This window comes from Tachyglossus aculeatus, chromosome 11 (assembly GCF_015852505.1).
Source record: "Tachyglossus aculeatus isolate mTacAcu1 chromosome 11, mTacAcu1.pri, whole genome shotgun sequence".
Taxonomy (NCBI): Eukaryota; Metazoa; Chordata; class Mammalia; order Monotremata; family Tachyglossidae; genus Tachyglossus; species Tachyglossus aculeatus.
The window spans coordinates 18,735,065-18,748,545 of NC_052076.1; positions in this window are offsets into that span (position 1 = coordinate 18,735,065).

Consider the following 13,481-nt stretch of genomic DNA (forward strand, 5'->3'; position numbering starts at 1 on the left):
AATGAATGAATGCCGCGGGCTGGGGGTTGGCTAGTGTGGGGCCGGGGCGCCCCCTGCCGGCTGGCCCGCAGCCCTGCAGCCACGACCACCTGGGGAGCTGTGGGCAGGGACTGTCTCTATTTGCTGCAGAATTGTACTTTCCAAGCGCTTAGTACAATGCTCCGCACACAGTAAGCGCTCAACAAATACGATTGAATCGAGTCCGGGCTTGGGAGTCAGAGGTGGTGGGTTCTAATCCCAGCTCCGCCACTTGTCAGCTGTGTGACTTTGGGCAAGTCACTTCACTGTGCCTCAGTTACCTCATCTGGAAAATGGGGATCAAGACTCTGAGCCCCAAGTGGGACAACCTAATAACCTTGTGTAATAATAAGAATAATAATGGCATTTATTAAGAGCTTACTATGCGCCAAGCACTGTTCTAAGCGCTGGGGAGGTTACAAGGCGATCAGGTTGTCCCACAGGGGGCTCACAGTATTAATCCCCATTTTATAGTCGAGGTAACTGAGGCACAGAGAAGTTAAGAGACTTGCCCAAAGTCACACAGCTGACAATTGGCAGATCTGGGATTTGAATCCACGACCTCTGACTCCAAAGCTATCCCAGTGCTTAGAACAGTGCTTTGGCACATAGTAAGTGCTTAACAAGCACTTGGAAGCAGCTTGGCTCAGTGGAAAGAGCCCGGGCTTTGGAGTCAGAGTTCATGGGTTCAAATCCCGGCTCCACCACTTGTCAGCTGTGTGACTTTGGGCAAGTCACTTAACTTCTCTGGGACTCAGTTACCTCATCTGTAAAATGGGGATTAAGACTGTGAGCCCCCTGTGGGACAACCTGATCACCTTGTAACCTCCCCAGCGCTTAGAACAGTGCTTTGCACATAGTAAGTGCTTAATAAATGCCATCATCATCAAATACCAACATTATTATGATGATGATGAAAATGGGGATCAAGACTGTGAGCCCCAAGTGGGACAACCTAACAACCTTGTCTCTATCCCAGTGCTTAGAACAGTGCTTGGCACATAGTAAGTGCTTAACAAATACCAACAAGATGATGATGATGATGAATGAATGAATGGGGTGTGACAACTCCGTCCGGCAGCCCAGGTGTAGACACGTGCTAAAAAGCCCAGGTGTAGACACTAGTTGAGGTAAATCCGCTCAATCCCATAAAACATCTTCCCCGGGTTGGGGTGGGGGCCGCGGCGACGGCTCGGGTGGGAATCGGTCGGGGGAGGTGGGGAGGGGACGCGCTAATTGCCTGCGAAAGCGCAGGCGGATGGAGACTTTATTGCCGTCGCCGGAAGTCGGAAATATTAAGGTAAAGTGTCAAATAACAATTGATTTTTCTGCGACATAAAGGCCGATTTACGGCTTCCTAGTGACTACGGATGAGAAATGGTTTGAGGCTCTAAAAAGTGCGAGGAGGAATGCAGATGAATTAGGCGATGAAAGCACAGAAATTTCTCTGACAGGCGACGAAGCCCGCTCCCCTCCCCCTACCAGGCCGCCCCCATCCCTTCCGCCTGGGGGGAAGGGTCTTGGGGGTGAGGGCAGTCTGAGGGCACCAGTGCGCTCTGCACGGGGCCTGCTGAGGTGGTCTGCAGGGAAGAGGTATCTAGAATACTTGTTTTCTTTTGTGGTCTGTCTTCCCCTTCTAGACTGTGAGCCCGTTGTTGGGTAGGGACCGTCTCTGTATGTTGTCGATTTGTACTTCCCAAGCGCATAGTACAGTGCTCTGCACGCAGTAAGCGCTCAATAAATACGATTGAATAAGTGAATGAATATTTATGGACGTCGCCCGGGGTGGGATCTGCGGAGAACTTTAACGGCCTCTGGGGTTCTGCTCCTCGTGTTTCGGGATAAACTATCCAACACTCCTAAGTCTCCCAGCTCCATCCCTGACTCTCTCCACTGACCCAACGCAGACCACACAAATCCCCCAACTCTCTCCTCTCCTTGCCTGACTTTCTCTAGTGACCCACAAAGACCATCCAACAACGCTTGGCTCTCCCCTCTCTATTCCTGACCGTCCCCCAGTGGCCCAGCACGGACCATCTAACACCCCTGACTCCTCGCTCTCCATCCTTGAATCTCTGCAGTGACCCAGCACGAGCCGTCTAGCAACCCTGGCCCTCCCCGCTCCATCCCTGACTGTCCCCCAGTCACTCAGCACGGACCATCCCATACCCCTGGCTCTCCCCTCCCTCCCTCCAGGCTCTCCCCAATAATAATAATGATGACATTTGTTAAGCGCTTACTATGTGCAAAGCACTGTTCTAAGTGCTGGGGAGGATACAAAGTGATCAGGTTGTCCCACGTGGGACTCACGGTCTTCATCCCCATTTTACAGAAGGGGTAACTGAGGCCGAGAGAAGTGAAGTGACTTGCCCAAAGTCACACAGATGACAACTGGCAGAGCTGGGATTTGAACCCATGACCTCTGACTCCCAAGCCCGTGCTCTTTCCACTGAGCCACGCTGCTGACCCAGAACAGACCATCCCACCCCCCCTGACTCTCATCTCTCCATCCCTGACTCTCCCCAGTGATCCAGCACGGCCCATCCAACACCCCTGGCTCTTCCCTTTCCATCCCTGACTCTCCTCAGTGCCCCTGCAAGGACCACCCTAAACCCTTAATTCCCCCTTCTCCAGCACGGACGGTCCACCCCCCACTCCAGGCTCAACCTAGTGGATGGGGCAGCGACAGTGGGCCGGAGGGGCCCTGTGTCTGAGACGCAAGAGGCTGGGCCTCGCCGTGTAGCTAGATTTGGCACCGGATCAGCAGGGCAGGACCAGATACGTCCCGGAACTCGGCCCCCAGCTCCTCCTGGTTCCCTCAGGCAGAGGACAGTTTACATTGTCCTGGGCAGCATCCACAGGTACCAGGTCCTGCCCGCCCCTCGCCCACCTGCGCAGCTGGGGTCGGGGTGAAGCGGGAGCAGGAGTCTTCCACCTCCCCCCCGCCCCATGGCTGGTAAAGGTCGAGGGAACGGTCACCCGCACCATCGGAGAGCAGTTCGGAAGACTGAAAGGACGTTCAGCCCATCTCCAGCTACAACCCGACATACACGATTCCCTCCTCTAACGCCAACCTTCTCACTGTACCTCGAGCTCATCCATCTCGACGCCGACCGCTCGCCCGCGTCCTGCCTCCGGCCTCTCCCCCTTCATATTCATTTCATTCAATCGTATATATTGAGCATTTACTGTGTGCAGTGCACTGTACTAAGCGCTTGCTGTACCGACAGATCATCACTCGCCCCACGGTTAAAGCACATCTCCTCCAAGAGGCCTTCTCCGACTAAGTCCTCACTTCCCTGTCTCAGCCCTCCCTTGGAACATTGTACTGGGCAGCTACTGTTTGCAGAGTGATATACTGAGCTCTGACAGCGTGCAGAATTTTGTCCTGGGAGACTATCGTGTGTAGAGTTCTGTACTGTCATCATTATACGTACTGTGTCTCGAGCACGAAACTGGGCAGTTACTGTGTGCAGAGTTCTTTACTGGGCATTGACTGTGTACAGAATACTATATAGGGCGTCTACTTTGTGCAGAGTGCTGTACTGGCCACTCAGTAAGTGCAGGGAGCTGTCCTGAGCCCCGACTGTATGCAGAGTGCTGTACTGGGTATTTGCCAGCCTATGGGCTGCTATTCTGAGCATTTACTTAGCTATGCTGTATGCCTGCTGTGAGCTGCGTCCGTACCGGGTAGCTGCTGCGTGTAGGTGGGAATAATAATAATAATAATTATAATAACGATGATGGTATTGGTTAAGCGGTTACTATGTGCCAAGCACTGTTCTAAGCGCTGGGGTGGATACGAGGTAATCAGGTTGTCCCACGTGGGGCTCAGAGTCTTCATCCCTATTTTACAGATAATAATAATAATAATGATGGCATTTATTAAGCGCTTACTATGTGCAAAGCACTGTTCTAAGCGCTGGGGAGGTTACAATGTGATCAGGTTGTCCCACGGGGGGCTCACAGTCTTAATCCTCATTTTACAGATGAGGTAACAGGCCCAGAGAAGTGAAGTGACTTGCCCGAAGTCACACAGCTGACAAGTGTGGGAGCCAGGATTAGAAGCCACGACTTCCAACTCCCAAGCCCGGGCTCTTTCCACTGAGCCACGCTGCTTCTTAGGGAAAGCACGCTGAAAAGCATAGTGGCTCAGTGGAAAGAGCCTGGGCTTTGGAGTCAGAGGTCATGGGTTCGAATCCCGGCCCCCCCCACATGTCTGCTGTGTGACCCTGGGCAAGCCACCTAACTTCTCTGAGCCTCAGTTACCTCATCTGTAAAATGGTGATTAAGACTGTGAGCCCCACCTGGGACAACGTGATCACCGTGTATCCCCCCCCCCCCCCCAGCAATTAGAACAGTGCTTTGTACATAGTAAGCGCTTAATAAGTGCCATCATTATTATTACCTCACCGTACCTCGTTCTCGCCTGTCCCGCCATCGACCCCCGGCCCATGTCATCCCCCGGGCCTGGAATGCCCTCCCTCTGCCCATCCGCCAAGCTAGCTCTCTTCCTCCCTTCAAGGCCCTACTGAGAGCTCACCTCCTCCAGGAGGCCTTCCCAGACTGAGCCCCTTCCTTCCTCTCCCCCTCGTCCCCCTCTCCATCCCCCCCATCTTACCTCCTTCCCTTCCCCACTGCACCTGTATATATGTATATATGTTTGTACATATGTGTTACTCTATTTTACTTGTACATATCTATTCTATTTATTTTATTTTGTTAGTATGTTTGGCTTTGTTCTCTGTCTCCCCCCTTTTAGACTGTGAGCCCACTGTTGGGTAGGGACCGTCTCTATATGTTGCCAACTTGTACTTCCCAAGCGCTTAGTCCAGTGCTCTGCACACAGTAAGCGCTCAATAAATACAATTGATGATGATGATGATGAAAGGACATAAAGGACAGAGGAAGTAAGGGCCGTTTTTGACCTGGAGGAGCTTGCAGGCTAATGGGCTGCGGGGTGGGGGGGGGGAGCACAATAGGGGTAAATGCCGGGCAATCCGCAGAGAGGTGAGTTGGTCAATGAATCAATGAGCTGAAGCAGGTTCCTCGGCGGGCACGGAAAGGAGGCTCCAGGGGCTGGGCGAGGCTGCGGGCGGGCGGCAGGGGGCGCCCGGGGGCCGCGCTGAGGGTGGGCAGGGGGCGGGCAGAGGGTGGGCAGAGGGTGGCACAGGGGCCCCGCGTGGGCAGGCCGGCGCCACGCGTCTCCCGGCTCGGGGCGGAGCAGCCCGCTGCAGGCAACCTTTTCTCCCGGAGGTCAACCCCACCCCCAGTCCTCCAGGGACCCGCCCCGCCCCTGCCGGGCCCTGCCAGCCTTCTGCCCTGCCCTGCCCTGCCCCTGCCCCCCAGCTCACATACAGACAGCCAAGGGCCCCGCTCCACCTGCTCGTCGACCACCGAGCCCGCTGGACCCGCCCTGGGCAGGCCCGGGCACACCGGCACGGAAATCGGGCCGGGCTGGGGCCGGGCACCTCCTGGAGCACGAGGGAGGGAGGGGAACGCAGCGGTTCCCCGGGCAGCGACTCCCACTATCGGGGCGGGGAGAGCCGGGGGCCGAGAGCGACGGGGTCGAGATGGCGGGGAGAAGGGAAGGGAGGGGAAGAGGCCTTCCTCCCAACGGAACTTCTCATCTTCCCACGGTACTACAACCCAACCCAACCCGCACACTTTGCTCCTTTGTATCTCAATCTCGCCTGAATTTTGTTGCCGACCTCCAGCCCACATCTTTCCCCTGGTCTGGAACGCCCTTCCGCTTCATATCTGATAGACACCACTTTCCCCATCTAAGAAGCACTACAACCCAACCCAACCCGCACACTTTGCTCCTTTGTATCTCAATCTTGCCTGAATTTTGTTGCCGACCTCCAGCCCACATCTTTCCCCTGGTCTGGAACTTCCTTCTGCTTCATATCTGATAGACACCATTTTCCCCATCTAAGAAGCACTACAACCCAACCCACACACTTTGCTCCTTTGTATCTCAATCTCACCTGAATTTTGTTGCCGACCTCCAGCCCACATCTTTCCCCTGGTCTGGAACTCCCTTCCGTTTCATATCGGATAGACACCATTTTCCCCATCTAAGAAACCCTCATAAAATGACATCTCCTCCAAGAGGCCTTCCCTGACTAATGCCTCATTTCTCCACCCTATTTGCCCACCCTTCTGGGTCTGCTAATGCACTTGGGCCTGTTGTGGCTAAGCACTTTCATACTTACTTCTTCCAGGGCCCACAGCACTTATGGACATATCCTGATATCCTGCTGTAATTTATTTTACTGTCTGTCTCCTCCACTGGACTGTTAGCACCTTTTAGGGTAGGGATCATATCTTCCAACTCTGTTGTATCATACTTTCCCAAGCATTTGATACTGTGCTCTCTGCACACAGTAAGTGCTCAATAAATACCATTGACTGATTGATTGTTGTCATGGTCCTGAGTCCTGTCCTGCCCTATCTCGTCCAATCAGGCAGTGGCAACAAGCGTTGCCCTCATGCTCTGGGATAGCCTGTCAAGCCTCATGTGGCACTGGAAAGGGACATGCAGCTTCCTGTAATCACCAGGGCCAGCCAGCGGTCCGTCTGGCTGGGAGGGGATCCATCGGTTGGCCCCAGTCAGCTGCTTCCTCAGGAAGGTCCACCTCACCTGGCCAGCTGGTGATGACATCAGTTGGACCCTGACCACTTTCAAGGAAGAATCGGATAAAGGGGTGGGGCAAAGAGGTTAAGAACTCAGATACAGGCAGGTTGACTTGATCTTGGTTCTTGCCTACTTGGTCTCTGGGCAGGGATGAAAATCAAAGTTTTTTGCATCTGTATGTCTAAGTGCTAGGGTGATCCCTGAAGGGACCACGGGACCACCTTATGTTAAGTTAGGCATGCAGGGTAATGTAATGAAGTCTCATGAAGTCAAGTTACTGTGATAAGTAACAGCGTGGTCTAGTGGAAAGAGTATGGGCCTGTAAATCAGAGGACCTGGGTTCTAAGCTCAGCCCTACCCCTTGACTGCTGTGTGAACTTGGGCAGGTCATTTAACTTCTCTGGGCCTCGGTTTCCTCTGTTCTCCCTTCTGTGTAGACCCCATGGTGGACAGACCTATGTCTGAACTGTTTATCTTGTATCTACCCCCACCCTTGCCTCAGATTAAGCACTTGTCAAATACGACAATTATTAATCGATCAATTATCGATGATCAATTATCAGTCACTGTACTAAGCACTTGGGAGAGAACGACAAGACAGTGTAACAGTCACAGACTGGACCGGATTAGAATAGGGGCAAAAATTAGAATGGAGGGGAGGGGAGGGGAGGCCAGTACCTGTTGGGCAGGGGACAGAAATGCCCAGGAGGAGCTCCTATGCCTCTCTACCTTCCCCCTGCCCTGCACCTGCTGTAGTGCCTTCCCCACAGCCCTGAGGGAGCACTGTGTGTATGTGTGTATGTGTGTGTGTATGTTTGTGTACATGTCTGCCTGCTGCCTCTGTGTATGCGCATGTCCTGTCACACATGAGCAGACACCTCCATGAGGAAGTGACCTAGCAGCCGGCATTCAGAGGCGGTGTGGGGGCAAGGGTCAGGGTCAGGCTCAGGCTGGGCAGTCGGGCGGCGGCTGGACCGCTGAGCTGAAGAGGCGGTGGTGGAGACGATGCTCACTGTGTTCCGCCCCCCTGAAGTTCCTCTCCTCGGTCTGACCCCTCCTTCCCCGGGGCCCTGCCCTGCCCCCACCTCTGGGCACTGCCCTCCCTGGGCCTCTCCACCTATGGCTGCACTGCCCTGTTGCTGGTCTGGGCTTGGGGCTACTTGCTGAGAAGCATTGAGGCCCCCCCTGCTCTGAGGTGTCTAACCCGATTAACTTGTACTTATACTCCAGTGCTTAGAACAGTGCTTGGCACATAGCAAGTGTTTAACAAGTACTGTCATTGTTATTACTTGGTGGGTGGAATTTCAGGCCCAATCAGACTAAAGATGAAAGCCCTCAGGCAGCCAGTTCTGAGGGAAGACAACCCAGCCGTCAGAACCACTCTGACTGAGTTGCAGCTCCTGGCTTGGGTGTGAGGCTGCTGGGGGGCTATTGGGAGTCCACTGTGGGGGGACACTGGTGGACTGCCCTGGGGAGGCCCAGGTAGGCCATGGCAGAGCCTTTGGCACAAGGACCCCTGGGGGACTAGTTGATCCTGGACTTCATTGGCCATCTAGGGGCTTCCATCTGGAGCCTCCTCAGGTCAGAGAGCCTCGCAGGAGGGGCCAGTGGCCTTGGCCTATGGGGAGAATGGGCAAAGATTAGAAACAAATCCAAAAACGCTACAGCCAAGTTCCTGCCTCAAAATATTGCGCGCCAGGGGCAATTAGCAATTATACCCAATTTGATTATGAGAAGATAGAACCCTAATTGGACTGATTCGAGTGGTACACACCTCCTCAAATTGCCTGGGGGACGGAGCTATCAGCGGTCCCGGTAATTATGGTTTCCCATCCAATTACCCCTCTCCCCAAACCGTGACATCGTCTGTGGCGGTGGCTACATTTAGCCCGGAGCCGAGTCCAACGAAGACCTGTGCAACCAAATAGACACAACCAGGAAACCACGGCAGGCTCCGGGCCAAAGAGTTAATTAGAGTCTGAGGAGGGTGAAAAAGTTTGAAGCGAAGCTGCAGGAGCCAGCTCTCTGGGCGGGACCAGGGAAGCAGCATGGCCCAGTGGATTCAGCTTGGGACTGGGAATCAGGAGATCTGGGTTCTAATCCCAGTTCTGCCGTTGGTCCACTGAGTAAACCTTGGGCCTCAGTTTCCCTCTCTGTAAAGTGGGGCTTAATCGCCTGTTCTCTGTGTTGGCTAGGAAATGTGATCCTACCTGATTGTTTTGTATCTATTCCAGTGCATGGCACACAGTAAGGGCTTAACAAATACAAAAATTGTTATTATTATAGGATTGGGTTGGAAGCCTGGAGATCCAGGTTCTAGTCCTAGCTGGACCACAGGCCTGCAGTGTGACCTTGGGCAAGTCTCTTTACTCCTCTGGGCCTTAGTTTACTCACCTATAGAATTGTGATAAGATCCCTCCTCTCCCTCTCTCTTAGACTGTGATCCCTGTGTAGGAAAGGGACTGGACCTGATCTCATTCTTCTCCATCAGAGTGGTACAGTGCTTAGCTCAAAGAAAATGCTGCATCGCTGCCATCAGGACACTTTGGGAACAAGAACTTGTATCTAACCCTCAGATTGTGAGACCAGATCTGTTTTTGGCTGCACAACTGGGGGCTTTTCAGACACCTGGGTCAGAGCATTCAGTCTTCAGTCATATTTATTGAGTGCTTACTGTGTGCAGAGCACTGTACTAAGAGTGGGGAGGAGTGGGGCGGGTGGGTGCAGGGGCAGAGGAGGTAGCTTAGCAGATGAACTAGATTCTTGAGGCATATGGAGAAAGACAGCACCTTTTCCGTATCTGGGCAGCGGGGAGCAAATGTGTGAGAAAATCCCATTCAAAGTGGGATTTTCTAGTGTAAAACTTCCCTCATTGTAAAAAAATCTGTTGCTCTGCCTCTATCCATTCCTTTAGGGAGAATGCCAAGTGTGTGTGGGGGCATTTCTAGCCATGTATTGCTATTACTATGGTATTTGTTATACTATGTGCCAGGCACTGTATTATGTGCTGCAGCTGATACAAACAAATCGAGTTGTACCCAGTCCCTGTCCTATGTGGGCCTTACAGTCTCAATCCCCATTTTACAGATGAGATATCTGAGGAACATAGAAGTAAAGTGACTTGTCTAAGGTCACACAGCAGACAAGTGGCAGAGCTGGGATTAGAACCCATGACCTTGTCACTCCCTGGCCCGTGCTGTATCCATTACACCATGCAGCTTCCACATAGGGATCCAGGTCTTGGCTCAAACTGCTCGGCTGGCAGCAGCAGTCTCACCTGATTGGAAATCCGTTTACAGCATCTCCTGGCACTGGCTGTATGCAGTGGGCCCCCCTGTGCTCTCAGCCTTGCTTTGGTCCTCAGGAAAGAGCCCGGCTCGGGGAAAGGGGAGACCTGGGCTCTAGTCCCAGTCCTGCATGTGGCAGCGAGGCCCTCAGTCTTGAAGGTTTCTGACCAGAGAACCTCGTGGCAGGTGGGGCGCAGAAGGAATCCTGAAAAATTGCAGACTAATAGGAGCAGTGGAGACCGCAGCCGTTCCCAAAGCAGCCACCTGCCTGGTCATGGCACAACTCCGTGGTGCACAATAGGGCATAACGCTGGGCACAATGCTGCGTTGGCATCAGCCGTAAATGGGTCTTGCACATAAGAGGCCTTGGTGTGACCTCCGCAGCGGGCTGTGCCCCTGCCCGCCTCCTCACTTTAGGTCCTCTAGCCCTCAGAGGGAACCCGACCACCCAGGACCAGAGGGCACGAGGGGCTCCAATTTGGGCAAGTATATGTTTGTTTTTTCAATCATGCATTCATTCAATGGTATTTATTGAGCGCTAACTGTGTGGAGCATTGCACTAAGTGCTTGGAAGAGTACAATACAACAATTAACAGACACATTCCCGGCCCACAACAAGCTTACAGTTAAGAGGGGGAGACAGACATTAATATAAATAAAGAAATTACAGATGTGTAGGTGGACATCGCACATGGACTGCGCTCCCTGCTTTGCACTGGAAGCAGGAAGAACTGTTTGTAGGCCAAAAACTACCATGTGAGGGCTCCTGGGGAGTCTGGGGGAGGCTCTGTCCGGGAGTGTGCCCAGCTGCTGGCAGAGGACTGTAGCCCAGGACCGGGGGAAATGTGGAGGCCACGGACCTGGGCCAGCTGCCTTCTGATGCCCTTGCCGGAGCCCAGGAAGTATGGCCCGTGACTCGTCCCTCACAGGGTATTGGGTATCCTGGGGGGTGGGGTATGCCAGAGCCAAAGGAGGGATGGAGATGTGTCTACCCACCTATTCCCCCCAATTTCTGAGCCACCTTTACACTTGGGTCAGCACCCTAAGCCTTGGATACTTACCCCACCCCACTCCTACAGCTCTTACATACATATCCTCATGCTCCATTGCTTCTCCTACCTGTAATTTTGTTTAGTGTCTGTCTCCCTCCGCTAGATTGTAAGCTCTTTGAGCGCAGGGTTTTGGGTCTACATACCCTATTGTAATCACCCAAACTGAATTAGAACTCAGGTCCTTCTGACTCCCAGGCCCATAAACCATCCACTAGGCCATGGTGCTTCTCTAGCACTTCTAGCATTTAAGTATGTATGTATTTATTTATACCCTTCCTCTTGGGTGTGCGACTGATTATACAACCATTTTATTTCTTCTGATCACCGTATTTGTAAATATTTTTATGTCAGCCTCCCTTTTTAGAGTGTAAACTCCTTGTGGGAGGGATAGTCTCATTCTTTTTTGTACTTTGCCAAGTGCTTATAGTACAGCACATTGTTTAATCAATGCCTTTAGTGTGACAACTAATAATAATTAATAATAATTATGGTTTTTGTTAAGCACTTACTATGTACCAGGCACTATCCTATGTGCTGGGATAGAAACAAGGAAATGGGGTTGGACACAGTCCCTGTCCCACATGAGGCTCACAGTCTCAATCCCTATTTTATAGATGAGGTAACTGAGGCCCAGAGAAATAAAGTGATTACCCTAGGTCACACAGCCAACAAGTGGAGGAGCAGGATTAGAACCCATGACCTCCTGATTCCCCGGCCCGTGCTCTATCCACTATGCCTCACTACTACTACTACCACCCCCTCCACACACCCCTCCCCCCTGCTACTGCCTGGACTAGTGGTGTGAGTATTTGGAAGTCTCTCCACATGAAATTGTTGTTTTCTGGAATTTTCCCTGCAAGTTTCCTTGGGCAGAGATCTGCAGAGAAAATCCCAGACAGAGAAGTAGTTATGAAAGCCACAGAAAGAAGCCATGGGTTTCTGGGGCTAAAACAGAAAGTGGGGCCTGCAGATCCAGGCACCTTTTCTGTCCAGGGCATCACCTCTGTGATGGGCATGCAATCTAGACTCTGGCAACTGAGGACATCCAGCTGGGCATCTCCTGGCTCAGGTCCAGTCAAATGGGGGCCTGCAGGTGCCTTGAAGGTAGCCCAGGCAGGGGAGAGTGGGATGCAGTGATTGCTGATCCAGAGCTGGGGCATCCGGCTTTGTGATGAGAGGTCCTGAGGTGGCCAGAATGGGCCCCTGGTCAGGGTGGCTGTAAGTCACCATTTTAAGCCTGCTTCCCGGGGCCAGACTGACTGCCATTCCCGGACCCTTATGATCTTCTGGGAAGGAACTCCAGGCTTAATAATAATAATTGTGGTATTTGTTAAGCTCTTCCTATGTAAGAGCTCTGACTCTTACTTCATCTGTAAAATGGGGATTAAGACTGTGAGCCCCACGTGGGAAAACCTGATCACCTTGTAACCTCCCCACTGCATAGAACAGTGCTTGGCACATAGTAAGTTCTTAATAAATGCCACTATTATTATTATGATGTACCAGGCATTGTAGTAGGCGCAGGGTTGAATATGAGCAAATTGGGTCAGACAAGGTCCCTATCCCACCAGGGGTTCACACTCTCAATCCCCATTTTACAGATGAGGCAACTGAGGCATGGAGTAGTGAAGTGACTGGCCCAAGGTTACATAGCAGAAATGTGGCAGAGCCAGGACCTCTGACTCCCAGGCTTGTGCTCTGCTGCTTCTCTACTATGCCATGCTGTTTCTCTGATGCCCTGATGCCCCTAGGGTGGATGAGACGGGACAACCATGAGACAACCTGTGATTTGCTGACTTCAGGGAGCTCAGGAGGGTAGGGGTGCAAGGGAGACCCCAGTGTTTACCTGGCCTGCCGTCACCCCCGACTTCTCACCCCCTGAGCTCACAAGGCACTTGCTGAGTCTGGATTATAAGCTCAGAGAAGGTAGGGAATGGCTCTTTTCATCTTTTCATGTGCTTCTGGAGTCCGGGGAGGAGGGCTACCCTCAAAGCCCACAGTGCCCACTGTGGGTCTGTGGGACACATGCTCAGTGCACAGTGAGCGCTCAATAAATCTCATGGATAAGTGGTTCTGCCCCCCGTGTCCAGTGAGCACTCAGCAAATACTCCCAGTATTTGCTGGCTCAGTGGAAAGAGCCTGGGCTTTGGAGTCAGAGGTCATGGGTTCAAATCCCGCCTCCGCCAATTGTCAGCTGTGTGACTTTGGGCAAGTCACTTCACTTCTCTGTGCCTCAGTTACCTCATCTGTCAAATGGGGATTAAGACTGTGAGCCCCCTGTGGGACAACCTTGTAATCTCCCCAGCGCTTAGAACAGTGCTTTGCACATAGTAAGTGCTTAATAAATGCTTTGTGAAAAGCAGCGTGGCTCAGTGGCAAGAACACGGGCTTTGGAGTCAGAGGTCATGGGTTCGAATCCCGACTCCGCCACATGTCTTCTGTGTGACCTTGGGCAAGTCACTTAAATTCTCAGAGCCTCAGTTC